This window comes from Miniopterus natalensis, chromosome 12, assembly GCF_054644295.1.
Source record: "Miniopterus natalensis isolate mMinNat1 chromosome 12, mMinNat1.hap1, whole genome shotgun sequence".
NCBI lineage: Eukaryota > Metazoa > Chordata > Mammalia > Chiroptera > Miniopteridae > Miniopterus > Miniopterus natalensis.
In genome coordinates, this window is record NC_142092.1 from 7749200 (window position 1) to 7766272 (window position 17073).

At 39.3% G+C, this 17073-nt stretch overlaps 1 protein-coding gene across 5 annotated transcripts in view; it reads left to right on the plus strand.

Moving 5' to 3' along the window:
* Positions 1-1352: 1352 nt before the first annotated feature.
* The window catches only part of PTPDC1 (protein tyrosine phosphatase domain containing 1), a 70369-nt gene continuing 54648 nt past the window's right edge, over positions 1353-17073 (plus strand). For 3 of the 5 annotated variants that reach the window (XM_087822579.1, XM_087822580.1, XM_087822583.1), the window contains exons 1-2: positions 1353-1424; positions 10560-10698. The gene's annotated coding sequence lies outside the window, so the exon portion shown is untranslated. The remainder of the gene's footprint in view (positions 1425-10559; positions 10699-17073) is intronic. The other 2 variants (XM_087822581.1, XM_087822582.1) reach the window with 2 other exon arrangements.

The following is a 17073-nucleotide window of genomic DNA, read 5'->3' on the forward strand; positions in this document are numbered from 1 at the left end:
TGTGCAGCAACTCGTGTCAGACGGTTTGGTCTATCTAAAGGGTCCTCTGCATTCTAGTTTGTCAGCATTACACCTCCCAGTGCTCATCTGCACCACGGGGCTGGGAACGCCTGCCCTGAGGGGTAAGCAGGACCATGTGTGCAAAGGGCCTAGCCCAGTGTGAGTCACAGACTAGGTTTTTCCTCATAAGTTGTTGAGCACATTTATTTCCCCTGAGCTGTGTGTGTGATAAACACCCCCCTCCCTGCAAAGGTTAAAGAACAGGATGTAGTGGGGCCTGCAGGTTGTCTTATGCAAACGCATTCCCCCCTTTTTGTGGAAGGCGATTGTGTTGAGGGCAGGACTGTGCTTAGACCACATCTCCCAGGTAGGTGAGGCCCGTGGCTAAATTGACAGCTACGGGACCTGGGTAGAAGTTGTTGGGGTTCAGGAAGGGCCCTTTCTAAGTGAGGGCGTGATGGGTGGAGCCCCAGCCTCCATTCTGGCACAGGAGGGACCTTTGAGGGTGGGCGCCGATATGTAAAGATGAGAAAGCAGGCGAGTTTGGATCCCTGGGTACCTACCTAAGACTTCCTTTCATGACAGAGTTTTTAAAACCTCACGGGTTCAGAATATTGAAATTGTTTCTGTTACCTGTCGGTGACCCAGCAGCCCGGCTGTTGCACAGCAGGCACGGGGTGCCCGCCGGGCGGGGCTCCCAGCCCAGCCCCTCCCGTCCCTCCTGGAGTCGTCGGGAAGGCCCCGGGCCAGCGGGGGCTGGGTGGCAGGGTCGTGCCAGGATGGCATCAGCGCACAGAGGCGGGAAACTGGCAGGAGCGCCGCGTCCTGTGTGAGAGGCGGCCGAAGCCTGGCCGCTCCTTCCCCCCCTTCTCCCGCCCACGTCCAGTCCGGTCTGAACGCCGCGGGAGTCAGAGCCGGACCTGGGCCCGCGCCCGCCGGGGCCTCTCACCCCGCACGGCCCAGCGACCGGCTGCCTCGCGCCCTGGTCCCGCCTCCGCGCCGCCCACGGACCCCGCACAGCCCGCGCCCCGGACCCTGCAGGCTCCCAAGGCGCTCGGACTAGGCGGCGCCGGCTTCGAGGCGCCCAGAGCCTGCGGCTGCGTCGCGGCCGCCACGGGCTGCCATTGGCCGGCTCGCGTCACGTGCTGGCGCGCGCGGCAGCGATTGGTGCGGAAGGAGAGGCGGAGGCGGGGCTCCTCAACTGTGAGGCCCGGGAGGTGGGGCGTAGTCGGCGCTCCTGGGGTGCTGGGCGGGTAGCTGAGGCCGGGAGGGGTGGCAGCGCTGCGGCTCCTGCCCCTGGGCTCCAGGCGCCACCAGGGGGAGTCCTGGCGGCGGGGCCAGGGCGGCGGGGCGGGAAGTCGGCGCCGACCTCTGTGAGGCAGCAGCACCAGCGGCTCCAGGCGTCCCGACCTCCGGCTGCTGCGGTGAGCCTGGGCCCCTGCATTGCGGGGAGGGGTCTCGGCCGCAGGTTCGGGGCTGTGGGTCCGCGCGGTGGGCACCGACCTGGTCTCGAGAAGCTGAATGTCGGACTCTCACGTGGAAGCGCCCGGCTTTCTAGTGGTGGCCGCTAGTTGAAAGTACCTCGCTGAACGCCTGGGAAGCCAGGGGAGACCTTTGTGACAGTTGTAGACCCGGTTCTGCCCGCGTTTGTGGTGCCGCCTGACCTGTCGCCTCCCAGGAGGCTCCCTGCTCACGTTCTTGGGGGCAAATAGGACTTAGCGCAGTGCCCCGAGCCCTCCCAGAGGCTGCAGAGCAGAAGCAGATGTGCAGTGTCTCTGTGAGCCTTTGGTGTCCTGGGGCAGGGGATTAGGAGAGAAAATGTCTAGAAAGGCTCCTGGGGGGAGGCGGGGACCATGAGGAAAAGGTGGGAAACTGCTTTGGGGAGAAGCAGGCGGTCCCCAAGGGTTGCATGTGCATTAAGGGATCAAGGCCAACCAGCATTCACACATAGGGACACACAGTTTTACGTGGTCGTCCCAACAGGGGAAGTGTCACCCCACTTCTGTGTGAACACCCGAGGCTCAGAGGGCTTGGGTGACTTGCTGCAGTCAGAGCAATTGATGGAAGACCTGAGACTGAAACCCACCTGCATGGGTCCAAACCCACCAGCCCGTCCTGCTGGTTCTCAGCCGCCAGCCCAGGTGCGCCCCAACCTTCTGCACAAGAATTCCACCTTGTGACTTTTAACAGATGCAGATTCCCAGCAGCCCCTTCAGAAACGTGGATTCAGTATCTGGAACCGGGCCTGGGCATCTGCATTTTCACCGTTTTCCCAGGTGATTCCACTTTGGTGATCCAGGGAGCATTTTGAGAACAACTCCTATAGTCCAATTTCCCACTCAGTTCTCATGGGGTTGTACCCAGGGAACTCAAAATTTCCCTTCCTCAGCAGAGAATCCAACTCCTCTTCCAGGCAGGAGGCTGACCAAGCTTCGGGAGGAAATCCTGTGTTGAGAGAAACCAAGGCTGATGAGGAGAGAGCACCTTGCACTGCAGAACAGCTGTTTGAGAAAGTGCTGACAGTTGCTTTCCCTTTTCTTTTGTAGAGCTTCCTTCAATGCTATCCTGACCTTCCTAAAAAATCAGGTCAAGGCATTTATTTTATATATATCTTTTTTAAAAGTATATGTCTTTATTGATTTCAGAGAGAGAAAGGGAGAGTAGGAGAGAGAGAGAAACATCAAAGATGAGAGGGTCATTGATCCGCTGCCCCCTGCAGTGCTCCTGCTGGGGATCCAGCCCACAACCCCCGGATGTCCCTAACTAGGAATTGAACTGCAGGCTCCTAGGTCATAGATAGGTCAGTGCTCAACTACTGAGCTATGCTGGCCAGGTAAGGTATTTCTTTTAAAGTTAATATTAAACTTTAAAGCACCATGAAAAAGTTTAAAAACCACAGTTCATCCATAAATATCACCAGCCTAATAGAATTATTTTCACATTCTGATGTTTTGTCCTATGCATTAACGATCTTCCAGTTGTTAATCACGTAGATTGTTCAGGTTCACAAAGTTTAGGAAATTCTTCCAAGAGATGGGCTTGAACTTTAAATTCCAGTTGGAAACCTGAAAATTATCCTGAAGATAAATCTTAAATCACAGTTCTGTTAAAGGCATATCTTCCTTTTTCCAAACTAAAAATGCCTCAAAGTCTGAAGATCTTTAGTTCTAAAATAAGTAGTATAATGGAATTGAAAATGTATACATTGAAATGTTTCTTTTCTAGTGACTTTATCTGTTCTTTCCCATATCACTTCAACCTCACCAAAGGATGCATTTAATTTAATTACTTAAATTCTTATATATTTCCTTTTGTAAAAATTATATAAATTGAATAATCTAAACATTTCTTTGCAAATAGTAACTGTATCATTTAATGCACTTAGTGTGTGTTACTACAAGAAGTTATATATATATATATATATATATATATATATATATATATATACATATATAATATGTTTTTATTGATTTCAGAGAGAGGAAGGGAGAGGGAGAGAGAGAGATAGAAACATCAGTGATGAGAAAGTCATCGTTGATTGGCTGCCTCCTGCATACCCCGACTGGGGATCGAGCCTGCAATCTGGGCATGTGCCCTGACCAGGAATCAAACTGTAATCTCTTGGATACTAGGTTGATGCTCAACCACTAAGCCATGCCCAGCTGTACTATATATATATATATTTTTCTGGTTCTGTAGAGAAAACATGGAGTAGAAGAGATAAAGTGGGCTTTGGTTTAAGAAAGAGATGTTCTAATTCCAATTCCAACACTTTCTTGACCTTGGGCCAATGACTTCCCCTCTGATTCTCACTTCACTCATATTTATAGTGCCTCCAAGGTTTTATCTAAGAAAGCATGTATAAAACCCTAGTAGAGTAATAAGCACAATTATTTTTCTATGGTTAGTTCTTTCTCCTTCACTCTCTTTAAAACAATTTTGTAAGTTCCAACCCTGCTGTGATATTTGAGGTCATTTTCATTTCTGAAAAGCTGCAGCTTTTTTCAGGATCTACTATGTGTGAAGCATTTTTTAAAAAGCCATAAAAATTACGATCCAGCTTTTAAAAATATTTTTGAGAAATCTAAGGGTATACTGTCTAGCTTTTTACCATATTTTGCTATGACCGAAATCATCCATTTGTTAATTCAGTAAATACTTACGAACACTTGTTAGTACCAGGTACTAGGTTAGATGTAGAGGATATACCAGTGAAGAAGATGGGGTCCCTGATCTTACAGAAATTATGTAGGGAAAAGACAATAAGCAAATAAAACAGGTAATTACTGATTGTGGTAGATGCCTGAGCAGTGAAACTATAAAGTCTCTGAATGTTAACATGGTGAGGAAATGTGTTCCTCACTGTCATTTATAACAAAATATTGGTTAGACAAGTCTCTTAAATTCATGTCTCAAGATAGTGCAGGTAGGTTGTGTGTCAGGAAATGGGGGAACTTAAGGAAAGTAAATTAACGCAATTAAAGATTTCCCAGGTCTGAAATATTGTTTACAGTTGATCCAAGAGATGTAGTTTCTGTTTGTTCCATAAAAATGTCAGTGCTTTGATAGTCCTTTGGCTTAACTTCTAGGAAGTTCTAATCTTATTTTTCTTGGAAAATACTGCCTTTAATAGCAATTAGCATGGGCACCTAATTTTGCAAGTGACTAGTTGTAATGATGAAGAATCAAAACTCCCTAACTGCGCAGCTGGGCGTGGCTCAGCGGTTGAGCATCGACCTAGGATCCAGTGATCCGGGTTTGATTCCCAGTCAGGGCACATGCCTAGGTTGCGGGCTCTATCCCCAGTTAGGGGCGTGCAGGGGGCAGCCGATCAGTGACTCATCATTGATGTTTCTATCTCTCTTTCCCTCTCCTTTCCCCTCTCTGAAATCAATAAAGATATATTTTTTAAAAAAACTCCCTAACTACTTATACTTGCACAAAAAAATAACTTAAAATATGAATAGGGATTCTGCCATAGCATTTCCTCAGTTTATTAATTTTGTTTTCCAGCTATCTAGGTACACATTTGGACATTACTTTTTTGTCATGGTTTAAAAATCTAACATTTGTCCTGTTTGGTGGTAAACCTTATGATTTTAATCCACAACCGTTTGAGTGACAGTTTCTACCACAAGGTGATCACCTAGCCTCATTCTGGCTGCTATGAAAAACACGTCCTCTCTGTTCTTTCTGTGTGGGCATGAATGTGTATTATCTCTGGATCAGACTTTTTGTCTGGATGCTGCAGTGTTTGTAGCACAAGAAGCTGGCAGTGCAGGTAGGGAATAGCTAGGAGAAGGCCCAGATAGTTTGCTTGAGGGAGAAAAGGCCTGCCCTTTTCGTCTCTGCCTCATATCTATTCACTGTAGTCCAAGCAGCACCTCTTCTTCTCCAGCACATTTAATCTAGTAATTGTGGCATCCTGCCCTTCAAAGGAAAATCTCCTGGCTATGTGTATATACACATATATGTATACGTATATGTATTTGGACTTTATTTCATCAAAACATTTTGAGCACTTACTCTGTGCCAGGCATTGTAATGGATTAAATGGATCTACTTTAATAGATTAAATGGCAAATTTTTGTAGGTATGTGATCTTAGCTACTCATGGAAACATTTTTTCATTTAGAACCATGCCTTTGCAAAGTCATCTTTGATAAGTTTTTGCTTATAAATATTAATTCAACTCTAGGTACAAAAGGTTCTAGAGAATGACATTTTCTTCATTTTTAAAAATCTGTTTTAGAGGAATTAAATTACCCAGTAGTTTAATTAGTATTGTGACTGTGTTTTATTTTATTCTATTCCCAATACTGTTTCCCAAGAAGTTTGTATGTAATTTATATGATCTTTTAAAAATAACATTTTTTCTTATAAATGTGATATGTATTCAGTGTCAAATATTGCAAATCAGAAAATAAGAACATACACCCTGTTAATATTTTGATATATATTCTCTGAATCTTTTGTCTATATACATACTTCATTTATATTTTTATAAAAATGAAATCATACTCTGCTTTTCAGTAACATGATTCCCGTTCTTTTAAAGCAATTGTTATATCACTGGAATAGGAACCAAATAATCCATTTATTAAAAATTGCTCTGCAGGATAAATTCAGAAACCCAAACCACCCACCCAGGAAGAAAACCCACTTCTTTCCTTCCTGAGTTCTGATCCACTTTATCTCCCACCGGCTATCCTCCCACCTCTACCCACAGGAGGATTTTCTTGGGAGAGCCTCTGAAGGAAGCTTTATCTAGTCAGCTACACATAGTTAACATTTTAAGTTATCTTCTTTTCAAACCTTTTCAGCCAATTTTTGGGCATTTTTATTTTTTATTTTTTTGCTCAAGGTAAAGCATTGAGAGTGGAGTTTGGAGAATTTGGAGCAATATGGGAAAATAAATATGATGGGATTCTTTCTCAGAATTGTAGGTAAGGGGGAGGTACCTGAATAAAAATGTGTTTAGAGTTGAGTAATATATATTCAAGTTTAAAACTTTTCCTTTCCAAGGAAAATGGCCCCACTTTTAAACTCCATTTTGCCTTTTATATATTACCTCAAACTTTCCAGCAATTTTATTATACCTACTGCTAATGTGCAAACATATTTGACTATTAAATTATTCCCATTTTCAAATATACAATATTTTTGTCCTCACTCTTAATGCCTCATAGTCTGTGAAAAATTATATATAAACGACTCAGGCCACAGATTAAGTTTATATTAGATATTTAAAACAATGGTGGGAATATATTTTAAAATGTAGCATTAAATACCTAAGAATGTATGTAATAGTAACCTGTGCAACTACAGAATTTTTTGAAATATCATTTTTATTCCTTTTAAAGTCAAGCATTGAGTGTAGGAATTTGGAAAATATCAATAAGCCAAAAAAAACCAAACCCCAAAATACACAAACCCCAGAATACAATCCCACCACTATTAATGTTTCATTAGTTTACTAATCTAACTTGCCTTTCTCTTAATCTATAGTGGGTTCTATTTATAATGGTCGTATAAAGTGCCAGCGCTCTTATTCCGGCTTTGGCCCTGTTCATTTCAGTTGAAATTTTGAACCTGTTCCATGCATGGATGGACTTATTCCTATTTTAAAGTCAAAGTCTTATTCACCCTGTTTATAAACCACAGTAGATTCTGACTTCCCTTGGATCTCTACAGACATCTGGCCTGTCATGGGTATTTAGGGAAAGGTATGAGTAAACTAGTTTTTTAAGTTTATTTTAGTCACCCGAGTAAAACAAAATAAGAATAATATTAAAAAAATGGAATATACAGAAACTTTATAAAGGAATAAAAGTCAACCATACTCATTAGCATTTTGGTCAATCACCTTCAAGCCCATGAAAGAGATATTTTTCTGCCTATTTATTTTTTACATAATATGTGCACAATTCTTGTATTTGACTTTCTTTAAGAGAAGTATTTTGCCCTTTTAAGTCAATTTTTAATATTTTAATATATTGCTGAAGTAATATACTGCAGCTAATGCCAGTGTCTGTCTTTCCCAGCTCCTCCACCTGAGTTCTGCAGGCTAGGTTCTTCCTAGATGCTGACCATCCTGACCTGGACACTTTATAATATTCACTGTTATCATTGCTCTCATTTCTTTTTTTATAAACCTCACCCCAGGAGTAAGGATATTTTTTCCGTTGATTATAGAGAGTGGGAGGGAAGGGGATAGAGGGGGGAGGAGAAAGAGAAACAATATGACAGAGACACATCGATTGGTTGCCTCCCACAAACTCCCTGAGCAGGGGCAGGGATCGGATCTGCAATCCAGTATGTGCCCTTGACCAGGAACTGATCCTTCAACCTTCTGAGCCATGCTGGCCAGGGCTTTGCTGTCATTTCTTGAACCTGTGTTGTTTCTCTGTACTTTATATTGGCAGCTTACCCGAACGGGTTTGCCTTCACCATGTCCTAGAGCACTATTATTGGACCACTGTCCCTTTCTCCTCATAGCTGAATTCATTTTCTCAGCCCCAGTGCTGACTCATCTCCACATTTCCTCTATTCTGTTAGCCTGTTTTGCAAAGGTTTGCTCGCATCTAACTTAGCCTGCCTAATTTTATCAGTAAAAGGCTTTATGCAATTAGCTGACTCTAGTTCAGTGTTTTCTTTCCTTTGAGCAAAAGCTCATTGAAAACAGAGATGAAAAGCAGGACCACAGGGGAGATTTTCTTCTCTCCTTGATTAGTTGTGTGTGTTTCGTGGTGCACATGGGAAAAGTATTCTCATTTAGATCATTTTCTTCTCTTCTATCTGATGCAAATGATTAGATATTTCAAACAGGGAATTGTGGGTTTTTAAAGTGTGAACACCCTTAATGGTCTAAACTGCTATAAACAGATCCTAGGATAATTATGCTTTTAGCTTGTACGCTCCAGGGTCTTGTTATGTAATTGATTATTACTTGGATCAGTGGTAGACCTTCTTGATAGACAAATCAAACTTTAAAATTCTTCAGATTCATGAAGATGGAAATAAAATTGATATATTTTCTTTATATTAAATTTTAGACTTTTAAGTGTTATACTTTTTTAAAAACTAACATAGTATGGAAGTAAATATCATTGTCACATAATGGAGTTTATTGGTTTCAGCAGAATGAGTCTGGTTTTACTGGGCCTTCAGGGAAGCGATCTTAACATATATTAATCACTAATTTTGTGCCAATGAGCCCAAATCAGCCTGTTACTCCATCTACCCTTCATTCCTAAGCCTGTCCCTCAGGGCATGCTGAATGCCTCTGACTCTTTTCCACACAACTGTCCTTTAGGTATTTGGATTCATTGCCCCCTTAGTGTATGCTTTCATTCTTTCTACCAGACAGTGGCCTTTTATTTATTTATTTATTTATTTATTTATTTATTTATTATTTAATCCTCCCTGAGGGTATTTTTTCTGTTGATTTTTTTTAGAGAGAGTGGAAGGAAGGGAGGGGGAGAGAGAGGCTGAAAGGGGGAGCGAGACGGAGGGAGAGAAAGAGCAACATCGATGTGAGAGAGACATATCGATTGGTTGCCTCCCACGTGCACCCGACGAGGGCAGGGGATCAAACCTGCAACCCAGGTATGTGCCCTTTGCCAGGAATTGAACCTGTAACCCTTCAGTGGGTGGGCCAGTGCTCTAACCACTGAGCCACACCAGCCAGGGCCAGACAGTTACCTTTTAAAGGTCAGGGACTATTTGATTTGTCCTTGTATTCCCCCATACCTCTCATAGTTCTTGGTACCTAGTAGGGGCTCAAGTATTTATCTACTGAATGGGACTGTTGTTCATGTGAGTCTCTAACTCTCCTGGCCTCTTCCCCAGTAAACATACTCCAGTGTGTCTGTCCCTTTGAAGCTATGTTCCTGATATGTTCTGTCTTCCTACTTTGGAAAAAATATACCTGCACAAGAACACAATTTTATGTCATTTAAAAGTGGTAAAATATCAAAACTTACCTAATTTTGTTATCATTGAACATGCCCAAGTTTTCTGTTACCAGATATTTATAACTGGAAACTGCATTACTTATTTTGTTGCTCAGAATGTTCCATCTTTTGCCCTTAGGGGCTCTTTCAGTGACCTGTAGCCCTTTGATATGTTCCTAGCAGTTTGTGTTTTGAGTACCTCCCTGCTTTCTGGCACTATAGGGTGGATGTTGTAGTTTCATCTTATATATTCTGTTCCAGCCCTAAAATCAGCCACTTCAGCAATCCTTTTATTTGAAAATGGTATTAGAAACCAGGATTTGCTCTGATATGTGCTCATTGTTACTGAGTGTCATTGATTTTAGGCCCTATCAATGACCGGAGCTAGGAAATAAATGTATGTATATTAACCTGTGTGTACATACATATCTGTATTATTTCTACTTTTACTTATCAGTTTCTGTATTAAGCTAAACAGGAATTCCCACTGATAGCTGAGACACTAATACAGAGCTACCATGGTTCATTCTAGCCTTTCCCCCTTACATATCTGTGATCTCCCCCATTCTAACAGTGAGAAACCATTCACCATATTTTTACTTATTTTTTCAGTGCCAGTGTATACGTGTAGCAGTATCAGAACTTCTAGCCAGTACTTCTGTGAGAGGCAGCATTACCATCCACAGTCCTCACATACAGTTCCTTTTTGTCTTAGTTTCCAGTCATGTCCAAAGTTACTGAGGTCCCTTCCTCCCCATCTCCTTCAGTGAGGTTATGTCATACACTTATAATACAATTAAATTCTTTTTTCATAGTCTCCATTCCATTGTGGGATTCCTCCACCCACCTAGTTGATGTTTTTAAATTTTAAAATATTACATTAAGACTTCTTCTTTGTGCTATAAAGTTCCATGGGATTTGAAAAATGAATAACATCATGTATCCATCACTGTAGTGCTAGACAAAATAGTTTTATGGCCCTAAAAATTGTCTTACATGTTAAAAACATAACTGGTTTATATCCCATGAGAAATATATGCTATATATATATATATATATATATATATATTTTTTTTTTTTTTTTTTTTTCCCATTGCTTTTCAGAGAGCAGAGACAGAGACAGAGACAGAGGAAAACATTAATGTGAGACACATTGACTGGTTGCTTCCTGCATGAGCCCTGACCTGGGCCAGGAATCAAGCCTGTAACCGAGGTACATGCCCTTGGCTGGAATCAAACCCGGGTATGCTATAATTTTTTCAGGAATTTCTTACTCAGAAGTATTCAAATCAATACCAATTTCTTTTCTACAAGAAAAATAAAACTACAGCAACCACACTTTTACAAACACTGGTGACCTTTTCATTCTTTCTTAAATTAAAATACAATAGATGGATATCTAATATCTATAATTTACCAGTATATAAACAGAAAAAGGAGTAATAGCCTACTTGGGAATGCCAAATCATTTTCTCTCTTTCCAGAAATATGTCCTTCCTGTTAGTCTTTGCTCTTGCTTTTGCTTTCACCCCACCCCTCATTCTCTCCCTTTCTCATTTTGCACATTTTTAAAAATTGGGTTTTTTTTGTTTGTTTTTTACTGTTCAGGCTTAAAATGTCTTTGTATATGCAGGATACATATATTTTATCAGGTATGTGATTTGCAGATATTTTCTCCCAGTCTATGTTTTCATTCTCTTAACAGTGTTTCACAGAAAAAAGTTTTTAATTAAGTCCAGCTTAAAATTTTTTCTTTCATGAATTTTGCTTTTGTTATTGTACTTTAAAACTCACCACCAAACCCAAAGTCATTCAGATTTTCCCTTATGTTTTCTTTTAAAATTTTATAGTTTCTGCATTTTACATTTAGGTTTATGATCCATTTTGAATTGATTTTTGTGTTAAGTGTGAGTGGTTGCTTATGGACTTTGAAAGTGTAGTTTCATTTGTTGAAAAGACTGTACTCTTTCCGTTGAATTGTCTTTGTACCTATGTCAAAAATTGGCTGTATTTTTGTGGGTCTCTTCCCAAGCTATCTGTTCCATGATTGATGAGTGTATTTTTTCCCCCTCTGTGTTCATTATTGTAGCTTTATAGTAAGTGTTGAAATCAGGTAATATGAGTCCTCCAACTTTGTCTTTTTCAAAATTGAAGTGGCTATTCTAGTACCTTTGCCTTTTCATATAAATTTTAGAATAATGCTTATGTAGGTCTACAAAAACCTGGCAGGGATTTCTATAGGAATTGCAGTAAGCCTTTAGCTCAGTTTTGGGAGAATTGACATCTTTAGTAGGTTGACTCTTCCAACGCAGCAACACATATCTCTCCATTTAAATTTAGATTTTATTTTTTTATTAATTTTTTTTTAATTTTTAAATTTTATTTTTGTTTAAAATATTACAGATGTCCCTTTTTCTCCCCAATGACCCATTCCACCCCGTCCCTTCCCCCTCCCCAGTCCCTCTCCCCACCATTGTTCGTGTCCTTGGGTTGTGCATATCTGCATATAAATTCTTTGGTTACTCTTTCCACCTCCACCCACCCGCCCTCCTCCATCCCTCTGACATTCGTCAGTCTGATCTATGCTTCCATGTCATTGAATCTATTTTGTTCATTAGTTTATTAAGTTCTTTAGATTCCATGTATAAGCGAGCTCATGTGTTGTTTGTCTTTCTCTGCCTGCCTTATTTCACTTAGCATAATTTTCTCCAGGTCCATCCATACTGTCCCAAAGGGTACGAGATTCTTCTTCTTTACAGCTGCGTAGTATTCCATGGTGTATATGTCCCACAGCTTTTTTATACACTCATCTACTGATGGGCACTTGGGCTGTTTTTAATGTTGGCATTATTGCAGGTGTCCACCTTCTTCCCCCCTTTTGCCTATTTCCACCCATCCCCACATCCCCCTCCCTTGGCCTTCACCAAACTGTTGTCCATGTCCATGGAATCTGCATATATGTTCTTTAGCTAATCCCTTCACCTTCTTTATCAGTCACCCCCACCCTCTCCCCTCAGGCACCAGCTGGTCTGTTCCACATATCCATGCTTCTGGTCTGTTTTGTTCATCAGTTTATTTTTTTCATTAGGTTCCACATATTAGTGAGAATTTAATACGTTTTTTTGTCTTTCTCTAATTGGCTTGTTTCACTTAGCATAATACTCTCCAGGTACATTGATGCTGTCTCAAAGAAGTTCCTCCTTTTTTATAGCCACATAGTATTCCATTTGTGTAAATGTACCACAGTTTTTTTTATCCACTCATCTGCTGATAGGCACTTGGGTTCTTTCCAAATCTTGGCTATTGTAAATAATGCTGCTATAAACATAGGGGTGCAAATATTCTTTCTGGTTGGTGTTTCAGGATTCTTAGGATATATTCCCAAAATGGGATTACAGGGTCAAAAGGCAGTTTCATTTTAAATTTTTTGAGGAAACTCCATTTGATTTTTTTTCATCAGTGATTTCTAGTGTTATATAAACAGATCCTGTAAATATTTTGTTAGGTTTATACTTCATTTTAGCGGATGCTATTATAAACGTATTATTTTTAAATTCAAATTCCAAGTATCTTTGCTTGGAAATTAATATAGGAAAGCAGTTGAGTTTTGTAAATTGACTATGTACCTTTCAACACTGCTTAAGTCATTTATGTACAAGAGTTATTTGGTCAATTCTTTGGGGTTTTCTGAATAAACAATTATGTTATCTGTGAGTAAAGACAGTTTTATTTCTTCTTTTCCAATTTGTGTACCTTTCATTTCCTTGTCCGATTACACTAGCCAGCACTTTTAGTATGAAGTTGATTTAAAGTGGTGAGAGAGGACATCCTTGCCTCATTTCTGATCTTAGGGAAAAACTTAACATCTCACTCTTGAGAATGATAGTACCTGTGATTTTTTAAAATAGTCCTTATTAGGTTGAGGAAGTTCCTTTCTATTCTTAGTATTTTGAGAGTTTTTATCATGAATGGATGTTGAACTTTGTTTCTGCTGCATATATTAATGTCATCAAATGACTTTTTTTTGTTCAATTTGTTCATATGATGAATTACATTAATTGATTTACAAAAGTTGAATCAGCCTTGCATTGTTGGAATGAACCCCACACAATCATGATGTATTACTCTTTTTCTATGTTGCTAGAGTCAGTTTGCTAATGTTTACATCTAAATTCATGAAAGATACTGGTTTATAGTTTTCTTTTTTGTAACATATTTATCTAGTTTCGGAATAGGTAAATGCTGGCCTTATAAAATGAGTTGGGAGGTGATCTCTCTTCTTCTATTTTCTAGAAGGGTTTGTAAAAGTGGTATTATTTCTTCCTTAAGTGTTTGGTAAAATTCACAAGTGAAACCATCTGAGCCTAGTGTTTTCTTTTTTGGGAAGATTTTCTACTAATTTAATTTCTTTTTTTAGATATAGATCTATTTTATATTATCTATATCTCCTTGAATGAGTTTTGGTAGTTTGTACCCTTCAAGGATTGGTCCATTTAGTCTAAATTATCTAATTTATGGGCACAGACCTGTTTGTAGTATTCCCTTACTATCTTTTTGATATCTGTTGGATTAGTAATAATGATATGAGTAATTTGTGTCCTTTTTTTTGGTTAGTTTGGCTAGAGATTTATCATTTCTTTCCTTCTACTTACTTTAGGTTTAATTTGTTTTCTTTATCTAGTTTCTTAAGCTGGTTATTGATTTTAGATATTTCTTTTGTTCTAAAATATGCATTTAATACTATAAAATTTTCTCTAAGCACTATTTTAGCTGCATCTCATAAATTTTGATGTTGTATTTTTAAAATATTTTTAATTGTAGTATAATACTATATAACATAAAATTTACCATCTTGATTATTTTTAAGTGTACTATCCAGTGGTTTTAAGTACATTAACATTGTTATGAAAGACAATGTATTTTCATTTTTATTTAGTTCCAAATGTTTAAGTTTCTCTTGAGACTTCTTAACCCATTTGTCATTTAGAAGTATATTGTTTAATTTCCAAACATTTTGAATTGTCCAGCCATCTTTCTATTACTGATTTCTAGTTTTATTCTTGTATGCTCTAAGAACATACTTTGTATGGTTTCTATTTGTTCTTTTACATTTGTTGAGATGTGTTTTATGTACCAGAATATGGTCTATTTTGGTGAATGGTCCATGTGTACTTCTGTTGTTAGATGGAGTGTTCTATATATTTTGATTAGAACAAATTGATTGAAGTGCTGTTCAGGTCATCTAAATTCTTAACTGATTTTCTGCCTACTTAATCTGTCTGTTATTTAGAAGATGCTGAAGCCTCCAACTGTTTCTCCTTTCAGTCCTATTAGTTTTTGCCTCATATTTATAAAGTTTATATTTTTAGTTCTTGCATTTTGCTGTATGATTGATTTTGAGTTAATTTTTGTATGTGGTGTGAGAGATCATTTAAGGTTCATGGTTTTTGCATATGGACATTCAGTTGTTCTACAACACTTTGTTGAAAAGAGCGTACTTTTTCTACTTCGTTGCTTTTGCATCTCTGTCAAAAATCAATTGTCCAGTAGGTGCAGGTATACTTCTGGACATTGTTTTTTGTTCCATTGCTCCATTTATCTGGCTTTAAGCTACTACCTTACTGATTTTATACTGTTGCTTGAAATCAGGTAGTGTTAAGACTGATAATGTTTTCTTTTCAAAGTTGCTTTGGCTACTGTAGATCTTCAGCATTTCCATAAAACTATTATAATTGGCTTGTCATTTTCTACAAAAAGCCTCATGGGATTTTGGTTGAGATTGTGATGGATCTGTAGGTCATTATGGGGAGAATTGATAACTAGTCTTCTGAACTATGAACACAGTAGATACTGCCATTTTTTTTAGGTCCTCTTTAATTTTTCTCATTAGTGTTTTATAGTTTTCAGTATACAACCTTTCCATAACTTTTGTCAAATGTATCTCTAAACATTTCATACTTTTTGATGCTATTTAAATGTTTTTAAATTTTAGTTTCATTGTTTCCCTTGTTATATAACATATGATTATTTTTGTATATTGATCATGCATATCACAACATTGCTAAATTGGCTTGTTATTTCTAGTAGATTTTTTGTGTGGATTGCATTGGATGCTCTGTATAGATGAAAACATAATTTAAACTCTTCCTTTCCAATCTGGAAGCCTTTTACTTCTTTTTCTTGCATTACTGCTCTGGCTAAACCTTCATACTATGTTGAATAAAAATGGTGAGAGTGGCCCAGCCAGCGTGGCTCAGCTGTTAGGATCCAGGAGATCGAGGTTCGATTCCCAGTCAGGGCACATGCCTGGGTTGCGGGCTCAATCCCCAGTCGGGGGCGTGCAGGAGGCAGCCAATCAATGACTCTTTGTCATCATTGATGTTTCTATCTCTCTCCCCCTCTCCCTTCCTCTCTCTGAAATCAATAAAGACGTATTTAAAAAAAAAAATGGTGAGAGTAGACAGGTTTGTCTTGGAGGGAAATACATTGAATTAAATGAAATTATAATATCACAAATTTGTGGGCCACACCTAAAGCAGTGCTGAGAGAGGGTGCAAGGCTCATTCAATATTTGAAAATCAGTGTTATTCACCATATTAATGGGTTAAAGAAACAAAAACAATTATGTCAATTGATGCAGAAAAAGTACTTGACACAATTCAACAACAACTCATTCTTTTATACAGAGTGTCCCCCAAAAATGTATATACACTTTGAATGATTATAAAGTCAGTGTTTATTAACATACAGTTCATTTTCAAAATTTAAGAGAATCTACAGACGTGAATAATTTTTATTGTCAATGCCTAGTTTCAAACTGATGACCGTTCTGGTCCAGGCATTGCTGATAACCTGAAGCAATGGAATCGCAAACATCAAGACTCATAGCAGAGATGATTCTTGGAAACAGCCCAAGTGCCCACCAGTAGATGAGTGGATAAAAAACAGGTGGTACACTTACACAGTGGAATACTATGCAGCTTTAAAAAAGAAAGATCTCTTGCCCGGCCGGGCGTGGCTCAGCGGTTGAGCGTTGACCTAGGATCCAGGCGATCGGGGTTCGATTCCCGGTCAGGATTTAAAAAAAAAAAAAAAGAAAAGAAAGATCTCTTACCCTTTGAGACAGCATGGAAGGATCTGGAGAGTATTATGCTAAGTGAAATAAGCCAGTCAGAGAAAGGCAAGTATCACATGATATCACTTATATGCAGAATCTAATGAACAAAATAAACTGATAAACAAAATAGATCCAGAGACATGAAAGCATGGAATAGACTGATGAATCTCAGAAGAAAGACCAGAGGAAAGCGGGGCAAGAGATTAACCAAAGAATTTATAAGCATATATGCATAACCCATGAACACACAATAGTTTGTTGAAGGCCTGGGAGGTCAGGTGCAGGGTGAAGGGGGTCAGTGAGGAATAAGGGGGACATCTGTAATACTTTCAGCAATAAAGATAAATTTTTTACAAAAGGAATCATTTCGTTTGGTATTTGTGTGCCCTCAGTTTGTTGAACTGTTGCCAGTTTTGTACCATAAACTTTATCTTTTATGTAAACCCATAAAAAATGTCTAGTGGCACTTTAGGATAATTTGTTGTTGTTGTTCAAAGCTTA